General features: G+C 48.9%; 1 long non-coding RNA gene across 1 annotated transcript; it reads left to right on the top strand.

Moving 5' to 3' along the window:
* Positions 1-3,081: 3,081 nt before the first annotated feature.
* LOC144157680 (uncharacterized) lies at positions 3,082-10,741 on the top strand. The gene is made up of 3 exons (XR_013319822.1): positions 3,082-3,222; positions 8,868-8,987; positions 10,474-10,741. It is a non-coding gene; the product is annotated as an uncharacterized LOC144157680 (long non-coding RNA).
* The last annotated feature ends 577 nt before the right edge of the window (positions 10,742-11,318 follow it).

An 11,318-nucleotide genomic window follows, 5' to 3' on the forward strand; every position in this document is an offset into this window, starting at 1 on the left:
CTAAAGGCGCCTACAGATTTTTTTTTTATTTTGGAGAGCCTTGAATATTCATTGCAACATGAGTCCGGTACAACAGTTTTAAAAAAGCCGTGTTATGTAAAATGTATAGATGTAGATGTATGTACAAGGTGTATCAAATACGTAACTCTGGAAAATACGTAGGTATTTTATGTATATGAATACCACGTAGTCGGGCGCAAGCGACAACACGCAAAGAGCCGGCAGAAACTGACCTATAGACAATAAACTCAATGCAAGTTTTGGATTGCGCGCACAGGAGGTGCGCAGAAAGAGGAATAAAAAAGAGGAATATCAGCTCATTGGTTGTTTCATTCTTTTGGCCCGGCGTAGCACAAGAACAATAAAGAGGCGATGATTATTAACCGCGGTAAATAGAAAGCCGACGAAGTGTGTGCGCCCTTTGGATGTTATTGATATTATTTCATTTTTAGCGTTCCTTTGATGCTCTGTCAACAATAGGAGTCATTATATATCTCTCAAACGTCCAGGTATTACGTATACTCTCTGTGAGGAGCGGAGGAGAGGAGATGGCCACACGGACCCAGTTGTAACCAGTGCACTTCAACATGCCTTCCTGGTTCTTTATGGAGGAAACAAAATGGCCGTGAATGTGCTCCTTTCTTTGCTAATGTTGCCGAAATACGATAGTCGATTGGCGCCCCTGCAAAATAAAGGCATCCCTTCTCTTCCCCGCTGACCTCTGATTCGTTTCATTTCCCGTCTCGTTCCTCCAAAGAAAACGCGCTAGAGGTTTGCTCAAGTCAATTTGAATTTACCGCATTCCACTGATCCAACTCGGGTGACTCGATGCCAGCGCTGCCCTACGGCGGAGACGCGCGTGCATTGAGGCACCCTACTACAACGTTTATAGAACCACGTTTCATACTCCACGAGCGTGCCAAGTGGAACGTGGATCCCACCTAGTAGAACCTTTCGTTGCTTTTTCCGTTTGATTTCTTAAATATCGCCCGGAGATACCGCTGGCAACAGCAGGTGATGGTTTTCTAGCGTTGATGTAGTATTTCATTTTCTATCGCAAAAAAGAAGCATCCATGATTTTTTTATAAATTAACGCTGCAAAGATCATTTATGTATTGATTTGCTGCCTTATATTTGAGTAATGTCTTGTTCTTGTTCAACAATGTTGACAAGTATGAACGCTGACACAGGACTTAGACGTTTAGATTTGTCTGTGAGTACATCCATGAATTTTTTAAAAATTAACGCTGCAAATATCACTTATGTATTGATTTTCTGCCTTATATTTGCGTAATGTCTTGTCCTTGTTCAACAATGTTGACAAGTATTAACGCTGACACCGGACTTAGACGTTTAGGTTTGGCTGTGAGTATATAAGGCTATTGCGCATCCTTCATGTTATTTTGGCCCGGTGGCTGAATAGGGTCCCAGACGGACAGGCAGACATACAGACATACCACGATTTCTGCGTTTACGTAGCCCGAGAAAGACTATGGTCTCTAAAAATATTTTCCACAGATACGGTCCGTCCTGTGTGACATCTTCTAGCTGACCGCACCGCTACGATGCATCATGCAACGAAGATTCCTACGCCAGAACCCACATTGTGTTCACACAAGTCCACCAGAAAATGAAGCAGCCTATTTATTAAAAAAAAACGCCTCAAGAAAAGTCGTAGTAACTCTTCTATTTTAGAAGCAGAAACATCCCTAGCGTGGCCGTTTAAAATAACGGGTATTTCACCTGTACCTGAGCAACGTCCTCTCAAGGGCTTCCCATTGTCCTTGGCCACGGTAGTTCAAATATTAAAAAAAACAAAAACGACGCTTGTTCCCTAAACATATATTTGCATTCAATTTCCTAAGTTTGTTAAACATGTCAGCTATTATAACCATCTCTGAGGGAGTTACTTCATATTACTTCCTGTTCAAACTAGGGCACTTTGAGGTTTAGACCCCATTTTGGAAGAAGGAAATTAATTTGAAGGGAAGGACAAATTAGTAAATACATGTGGAAGTAGTAGATTTAAGAAAAAAGGAACCACCAAAGCGCTCTAAATTAAAGCACCATCATCGCCAGTATATCTACACCCACTGAAGGGGAAAGGCCTCTCCTATAATTCTCCAATTACCCCGCTCCTGTTCTAACTGCGACCAATTTATTCCCGCAAACTTCTTGACCTCATCTGCCCATCTAATTTCTGGTGCCCCCTGATACGCTTGCCATCTCTAGGGATCCACTCTGTTACCCTTAATGAACAACTGTTATCTTGCCTTCGCAATATATGCCCTGCCGACGTCCATTTCTTCTTATTAATTTCTACTACTATGTCCTTAACACGCGTTTGTCCCCTGACCCACTCCGCTCTCTTCTTCTCCCTTAATGCTACACCTATCATCGTCGGTTCCATTGCTCGCTGAGTCGTCCTCTGTTTGAGCTGAACCCTCTTAGTAAGCCTCCAAGTTTCTCTCCCGTAGGCCGAAACTTGCAGGCTTACTAAGAGGCTTCAAATTAAAGCGCTTGACGCAATTCCGCAATTTCTATATCTCTGTCGATTCTGCACCAAAGGGAATCTTGCGCATTTGCATTTGTTTTTCCAACCTAAACACAACATTTAGCTTTTTTGGTTCCTACGCGGGTTTGATTAGCGGGTACAAAGACAATTTTTAAAAATTTGTTAAAACCAGCTATTTTTCAGTGTAGTGTGTGTACGTGTCGTGTGCCGACGCTGGCGTCGTTATACGCCTTGGAAACGTAGGCTTGGATGCCTATACCAGGGCACTCTCGTAATCCCAGATAAACACCTCCGAACCATTGTCTGAGCAACCTTGATTGCTCGCCTTTTTATAGACGGTATTCATTCAAAAGTTTAGCGGGCGATTTTCTTCGCTTGGCCACACTGAAAGCCGCCATGTCTGTGGCCACTGTGCTAGCGCATGCGCTGTGCGCCCACATCTCGAGAAAACAAAAAAAACACCGGTGTCCCGTTTGTCGTCTGCCGCGTTTCAACCCAATTATCGGTAGTGGCGTCAAGAGATATATTATTAATCACATTCACATTACGTGGTGGCGCCCTACCTGCCATCGATAACTTCGCATCACCGGAGGATGAAACCGCGGCAGCGAACGGCCGGAACGGCGCGCAAAAGTCCGACACTGCAGTTGGCTGCCGCCGTGGATGCCGACGCAAGTGCACCCGCACCGTATCCACGACTTTGTCTGGTAAGTTCCCTCTAATACATGGTTGATTACAAAAACCGAATAATTTCTTTGGAGAGCTGTTTCATGCGTACGCCGATTTAGCGATGGTAGCGAATGCGAGGCCGCTTCCCGAGCCGTGCTGTAACCCGAGCGCTGACGGATCGCAAGCGCCCTTTGAACAAATCCCTGAGTTTGGCTTCCGTACGGCAACATTTTCTGCATATGCCTTCGGGCGTTCGCTTTTCCGCGAGCGTACGCGTGACTTATCGCGACGCAGTCGCACGCATACGTGGGCTCTAACGTTTTTATCGCTCTACCTACTCGTGCACGCCCCCGTGTGCCAACGTGTTTTCCAATAAATTCGAATGAAAACTTAGGCAGGCAGCAATGCGCCACCATCAGCTTCGCAGTCACCAGCCGCGGTCGCACGCTGGATGCCTTGTCGGTTGTTCGTACGAGGGATAAAAAACAGGCGCGCTCTTGTTTTTTATATAAATCGCGGCAATCACTCGACAATCACTGACATCACTGAGATTTTCTTCAGACTCCAATTCCAGAGAAAATCTGCTGTTGCAGTGACCAACCCGTTCCGCTGGTGCCGTGTAGATTCAATGCGCAAGTCTTGACGCAGAAAAATTACTAGGACCCAGATTTCGGAAGTGTAGTGGACGCGCATTTCACGGCGCGCTGAAGGTGCGTTTCTCACGCTCGCTCGGGCGGCGGTTCGCGTTACCGGACGCGCCGGATGTGTGACGCGTGAGCTATCGTGTTCCACGCCTGCGCCGCCGCGCCATCGGGGACCGGGGGGGTTTATTTCTCTTCGCTTAATAAGGCACTTGAGTTCCAGCAACCGGTCGGTGTGGTCGCTTTCATCGTCGCTCGTCAGCCGACGAGACATGGTGTCAGAAGTGGGATAAAGTTAGCGACACATCGATCAATTATTAATAGCAATCAGTCTAAGGTGCGTAGCCTGCAAAACACGCTATGGCGGATGGAGATCCTTCTATCCAGTTCAGCGGCACCGGGCTTCAACCGCCACCGAAATTCGATTTTGGGAACCCAAGCTCTTGGAAAGAATGGGTCTACCAGTTCGACGACTATTGCTATGCATCTGGGCTCTACCAAGCGCCGGGAGAAGTACAGGTCAGAACGCTTCTTTACGACATGGGCTCCCAAGACGCCTGCCGCGTTCTCGACACTCTAGCATTGTCCAGCGAAGACTGGAGCTCGCTAGAAGAAGTTCACCGATCACTTCATCCACCCGGTCAACGTGGTCTACGAAAGTGTCCGCTTCCACCGTAGAACCCAGGGCGAAGGCGAGACCGTAAACGAGTTCTACACTGCGCTGCGTACACTTGTCAAAAAGTGCAACTACGCCTCAGCAGAAGTGGAAGAACGACTCGTTCGAGACAGGTTCGTCGTGGGTCTCCGGGACGCTAACCTTGTGGACAAACTGTGCCGAACACAAAAGCTTACCCTTGAAGAAGCAAGACTACAGGCTCGCATCAACGAAGATGCCGTGAAAGCCGGTGCAGCAGTGTTCCAAAAAGAGCCGAATCCTGCTCACGTTGTGGCCGAGGCCAAAGTTCAAAAGCGCTTCCAAAAGCCGCGACATGGCTCGGATTCTCAAGGGAGCTCCGGCAAGCGTGTTACGAAGTCCAACACAAGCGACGCTACCACGAGCTGCAGATACTGCGGTCGACCAACGCATCCTCGAGCAGATTGCCCAGCTAGGCAAGCCAAGTGCAAAGGGTGTAATCGGATTGGACACTTCGAAGCAGTCTGCGAAAAGAAAAGCAAGAACATGGGAGCTCTCACACTGTACTCCGTAGCAGCCATCACCAGAGCCAAGTTCGTAAAAGTGGCCGTCAACGGACTACGCTAACTTCAAGGTCGACTCGGGTGCGGAGGGGACAGTGGTACCCGACTCATTTCCAGGCATACCGAAACAGCTGCAAAAGCCAGAAGGTGAGCTTACGAGCCCAGGAAATTACTCCCTCACCGTTCTCGGAACATTCCAAGCGAAACTGAGCTGGAAAGGCAGGTCTACAGTGCAAACAGTGTATGTTGTGCCTTCGCAAGACCCGCCGCTTCTTGGATTCCCTGCGATACAGGCTCTCGGAGTTATACGGTTCGTGGACAGTGTAACGGATTCTACCGTCACTTTGAAGGACAGTCTCTTTGATGGCTTGGGCGAGCTGCAAGACAAATACGTCATACGTCTCCAACCAGGCGCCAAACCGTTCTCACTCAGCGTGCCGAGAAGAGTACCGATTCCGCTTCACAAACCAGTTCGAGAGGAGCTCACCAAGCTCAAATCCCAGGGAGTCATCCAACGGGTGGACCGTCCCACACCATGGTGTTCCGGTATGGTGGCTGTTCCAAAAGCAGGAGGAGGCTACCGAATATGCGTTGACCTCACCCGACTCAACGAAGTCGTGCTTCAGGGGCGTCACATACTACCCTCAGTCGAGAACATCCTGGGACGCCTCGGATCAGCAAAGGTATTCTCTAAGCTCGATGCTACCGCTAGCTTTCACCAGGTGAAGCTTTCAGAAGAAAGTCAAGAACTCACAACATTCATAACACCAATAAGAAGATTGTTTCCAAAGGCTACCTTTTGGAATCTGCTCAGCGCCAGAATATTTTGAGCGACAGATGAGCAGAATTCTGGAAGGCCTCGAAGGAGTTGTGAGCATGATTGACGACATTCTTGTCTTCGGAGCACCGCAGCAAGAGCATGACCAACGTCTCAAGCAGGTGTTATAGCGCTTGGAAGAAGCGGGAATCAAGCTGAACCGCAAGAAATGCACGTTCTCTGCAAACCAAGTCAAGTTTCTTGTAGTCGTGGTTAGCGCACAAGGAATCAGTCCCGATCCAGAAAAGGTCGAGGCCTTGGCCAAGCTACCAACCCCATCGGATGTCAGCGGTGTCCGAAGACTGCTGGGAATGGTGAACCATGTGGGCCGCTTCATTCCTCATCTTTCCGACATCACAGCACCGATCAGGGCATTGCTTCAAAAGATAACTCATGGCTTTGGGGACCGTGCCAGCAAGCTGCTTTCGACAAGCTCAAAAGCTTGCTCAGTTCAGAGGTCTGAATGGCTAAATATGACCCATTGTACCCCACGGTTGTGTCAGCTGACGCAAGCTCATACCTTCTCGGAGCCGTATTGCTTCAAGATCAACCATCGGTAGAACGACGAGCGGTTGCTTACGCCTCACGATCCCTAACGGACACTGAAAGCCGCTACAGTCAAACAGAAAAAGAAGCTTTGGCTGTGACGTGGGCTGTCAAGAGGTTCGACCAGTTTCTGAGGGGCATCGCATTTCAAGTCGAAACGGATCATCGTCCTTTAGTCACGCTCCTGGGATCGGCAGAACTCGACATGATTCTGCCCAGAATCCAGCGCTTGCGAATCCGTCTTATGCGCTATCAGTTCACTGTTCTCTACGTCCCTGGCAAGCTGATTGCCACGGCAGACACGCTGTCAAGGGCTCCTATTCAGGGACACGATCCTGAGCGAAGTCAATGGCAGACAGACTCCATCGAGTTATTCATCGGGGAAGTCGTTACAGCAGCTGCCAACCTCATGTCCTCCCGCATGGATGCCTTACGCAAGCACCAAGCGGAAGACGGCATCTGTTCTGGGCTACTCCGCTTCTGTGAGAAAGGATGGCCAGAAAACGTCTCAAAGGTTCCAGTTCATCTAAGAGAGTACTGGAAGGAAAGAGGCAACATCACAGTGTGCGATGGCTTCTTGCTCAAAGATCGCCGCATCATTATTCCAAGCCTGATGCGCCGTGAGGTACTTCAGCAAATCCACGAAGGCCACCAGGGCATTGGACGGTGCAAGGCAAGGGCAAGGGACGCAGTATGGTGGCCTACCCTTAACAGCGAAATTGAGCAGCTCGTAACATCGTGTGAGAAATGCGCTCAGACGAGAGTTCAGCGTTCGGAGCCACTAATCGCAACACCGACTCCAAATCGGCCATGGCAGCGTGTAGGCGCCGACTTGTTTGAACTTGATGGAAATCGCTACATAATCGTGGTGGACTACTACTCTCGTTTTCCGGAAGTAATCAGCTTGTCGTCGACCACCTCCACAGCTGTCATTGCGGCTGTCAAGAGCACGTTCGCGCGACATGGAATACCTGATGTGTTCGTGTCCGACAACGGCCCGCAATTTTCGTCACGGGTGTTCGCCGAGTTCGCGCAGACCAACGGATTTCATCACATCACGAGCAGCCCGGGCTACCCACAGTCAAACGGCGAGGCAGAACACATGGTGCGGACCATGAAGGATCTTTCCACAAAATCCAAGGACCCACACATGGCGCTTCTGGTGTACCGCGACACGCCAGGAGCGAGCGGATACAGCCTGTCGCAGCTCCTAATGGGCCAACGTCTGCAAACGACAGTGCCGAAGATGCCAGACACCCTGCCACCGGAGTGGCCACCACACGACGAAGTTGCAGCTAAGGATAAAGCTAACCGAACAAAACAAAGTCCAGACTTCAACCGTCATCACGCCGCCCACCAACTCCGCCCACTCGCTGACGGGGAGGATGTGTGGGTGCAGGATATGTCATGCGCAGCAAAGGTGCTCAGCCCAGCAAGAAGACCACGCTCATATGTGGTGGAAACACCGACAGGCATCATTCAGCGCAACCGTCGGCATTTGGTGCCGTTCAACGGTGCAGGTATGCCTGATGGCCTTGTGTCTGACAGTTATTCAAGCAAAGACGAAACACCAGCAGTGACGGTTCAAAGCTCCGCGGATCAAACCCGCCGGATGTGTGACGCGTGAGCTATCGTGTTCCACGCCTGCGCCGCCGCGCCATCGGGGACCGGGGGGGGGTTTATTTCTCTTCGCTTAATAAAGGCACTTGAGTTCCAGCAACCGGTCGGTGTGGTCGCTTTCATCGTCACTCGTCAGCCGACGAGACAGGAAGTACCTTAATTTGAGGAATGAAAAAAAATTGGGCGTTTTAATTAGTGAACAAAGCGGAGTAACGCTAGTTCCATCTTTGGCTCGTTCCTTTTAACTGCGCTATTTTTACTGTGCACCTTAAAACACCCGGTTATTCCTCCCTCCCCCTCTGTGCTTTTACTACATAGCTGCATTTATTACATGGAATGGCGAGTTGATTTTTAAGCATTGCCGTGGGCACACATGGTATCTAGCAGGTTATTTTATGCACCATTCTTTTTTTAAGCAACCAACCTTCCCAACCGGCAAGCAGACTATTCATGTTCTTGCAGGCTCTGTTTTCACCATCCTTGCGTCTGCACATATGTATATTTGTTAAACGTTGCCTGCATACCTTCTAGTCCAGACTTCATATTTGAAAAGCGGCAACTGGCCACAGTTGCCGCTTTTCTAATGGAGGCGAAAAGCAGAAATGCCCATGTTCGAGATTTTGGCACACGTTAAAACATCCCCAAGTGGTCAAAATTAACCTTAGTCCCTCACTACGGTGTGCCTCATCGCCTGTGTAGTGTCAGTGTGTTAAACCTCATAGTCAATCAAAATGTTTGTACAAACCTTCTACAAAGCAAGCACAAGCCGTTTTCAACTTTATGTGGTCACTGGTGAACTGACTGTTGTAAAACTGTGCATCGCAGCATGTTTAAGTTCACATGTTACTACTTACTCTTGCAGGTCTGAAGCATGAGATCAACCACTGGCTCTCAACAGCCACTCCCCCAGTCCGGCGAAGTCAACAAAAAGCCATCCAGCCACCACTAGGCACACAAGGCTGCAGAAAAAACTTGGCATAGCGTATGCATGTTTCTGGCCTATTTTTGCTCCTCTTAAGAAGGTAAAGTTTATGCAGCCTGTGTTGCTTTTCAGTTTTAGTTGTACAACTTTTTTTTTATGTTGATTATGCATTTTCGTGTTGAAACGTATAAAAATGTGCCGTGCCAAAGGAACACTGCACCTCCAAGGCAAACTTCATTTTAGATTTTTTTATCCTTCACCTCCGTAAATGCTGGCATCATTACAGGAGTACTTGTCGAACGTTTTGATGTGTGGGTGTTTGCGTCTGTCCCGAATGCAAGATGGTGTGCTACGGTCCCTTAAAGGGGCTGGACCTACCCCACTTCTGATAGTGATGAAAAGCATGTCATAGTCTTCACATAAGCCATATGATGGCCAATTCTTTAAATACGTGTGAACATCCACTGCCTGACTACTCTTTACGTCCCAACTTTCAGCCTCTCATCAGTGCTAGTAAACATCCTACGCGAGGCTGACCCCTTTGCTAAGCTGCACAGAAAAAAGGTCAACCCAACAGCTCAGCCATTATCAGCAGCTGACAATCCTTGTGAATCCTCAGGGGCTGTCAAGTGCACAAATAACTCCGCCATGTGCCCACCTTTGTGAGAGAGAAACGAACCAAGAATGCCCCAGCAACACATCAGTGATGGCCTCCCAGATGGCCGATAGGATTCTCCAGGTACAGCGCGAAGGGGTTTTGAACCCCCTCCCCCAAACATTTTACTATGCTGCACATTAGCAAGTGCTAGCATTCATTTTGGCAAGGCTCCTTCCATTCTCCCATACCTCCATACACCCCCAACCCCTAAAAGTATTTCTGGCTGTACCAACAGTTGATGGACTGTGAAGAATGAGCACCCTGGAAAGAACTAAAGGAGGTGTTTCAGGTGTGCATTTGGAGGTTGTCAGGTGACACACTGTTGAGTCGAGTTGATACGTGCAGCATACCACTGTAGCAATGCACCAAGCATGTGTGATCCTGAATTCAAAGCCAGTGCACTGCAGGCGTATTAGTAACTGCACTTGCATTGGGTGAAATTAAACTACGCAGCGGTTGAGAAAAACAATGGGGTGTACTCACGGGAGCAAAACTCAAGATTGATGCAAGCAGCAGCTGAAAGGCATTATATGCTGCCACATGAATAAGTGCCTCCTGCCAAGAAGACACTGGCTGTACGGCCTAGTTTAACAGTACGATGTTCATTTCGTGCTTGTTGCTTTGGCTACATGTGGCTTCGGCCTTGTTGAAGCGTTTTAGCGATTAGCGGTCAGTAATGCATTGAACGTTTTTTTCTTGACCTCTGATTGGGAGCTTAAGCACGCGACAGGCTTCATTAAAATCAAGTCCTAGCACTTCGGGATTTACACTCTATGCGTAGATTGTGACTATTCGTGAAGGACGAGGACAATAGAAAGGAGCAGTAAAAAATTCTTTAGGGCCTCATCTGGGGAGAGTGACCATTTGGGCTCCTTTCCTTGGTTGCAGCAAAGCCAAGGGAATGCGAGCTGTGGACCGGCGACCAAGGACAACTCCACCCGGAGCTGGGATTGTGTGCTCTGGACGTTGCGTCGTCGGCTGTCGAGCACTGAGGGCCAAAACCATCGAGGACAGGCGGCCATATCCATGCCAACAGAATCAACCTAAACAACAAGGTGAGCTGGGCAGCTACGGTCTCCCACGGCAAACACACTCAAAGACACATGGTCCCCCAGAGTCAATACACTCACGGCAGACATTCCGATTCGTGCTCAGAAATTAACAAAATCCATCACATGCTTGAGTCCATTATCGTTGGAAAAAAAAAGTTCTAAAAGCAGCCCTAACTGAACTTAAGGGAGTCGACACCACTGTGATCCCCGCCTCTTCCAAAACGTCAGACCAGCATCTCAGGCCATCGTTGACTCCAGCCACAGCAGGTTACCGACCTTGGGGTCCTCAGAAATTGGGTCCGCAGATGCAATGGACAGTTCTCCATCTGGCTCTACTCAGTTAAAACACTGGGACAAGAAAATTGGCCTTGGCGAACCCCCCTTGCTTCGGGGTCGGATGATTAGTACGTTACGGAAGGTGTGCTTCAAAATTTTGGAGAACAGATCATGGAAACCCTCGTGCGACATTCAAAGCCATGTTAGTGCAATTTGAGGATAAGATTGGTGCTGAAATCACCGGTCTCAACATTTGCATCACCGGTTCTTTGAGGACGCTGCGTGAAAGGGAATGGGCCCCATAAAATCGACTGCACGTGCGTCTGGCCTCCGTCAGCGGACAGTTCCAAAGTGCTCACCAATCGTCTAAAGGCACATTCCCACTGGCGACTTGGCACATTGTGT

This window comes from Haemaphysalis longicornis, unplaced genomic scaffold, assembly GCF_048455015.1.
Source record: "Haemaphysalis longicornis isolate Haplotype H1 unplaced genomic scaffold, Haemaphysalis longicornis Haplotype H1 scaffold_10, whole genome shotgun sequence".
Classification (NCBI taxonomy): domain Eukaryota; kingdom Metazoa; phylum Arthropoda; class Arachnida; order Ixodida; family Ixodidae; genus Haemaphysalis; species Haemaphysalis longicornis.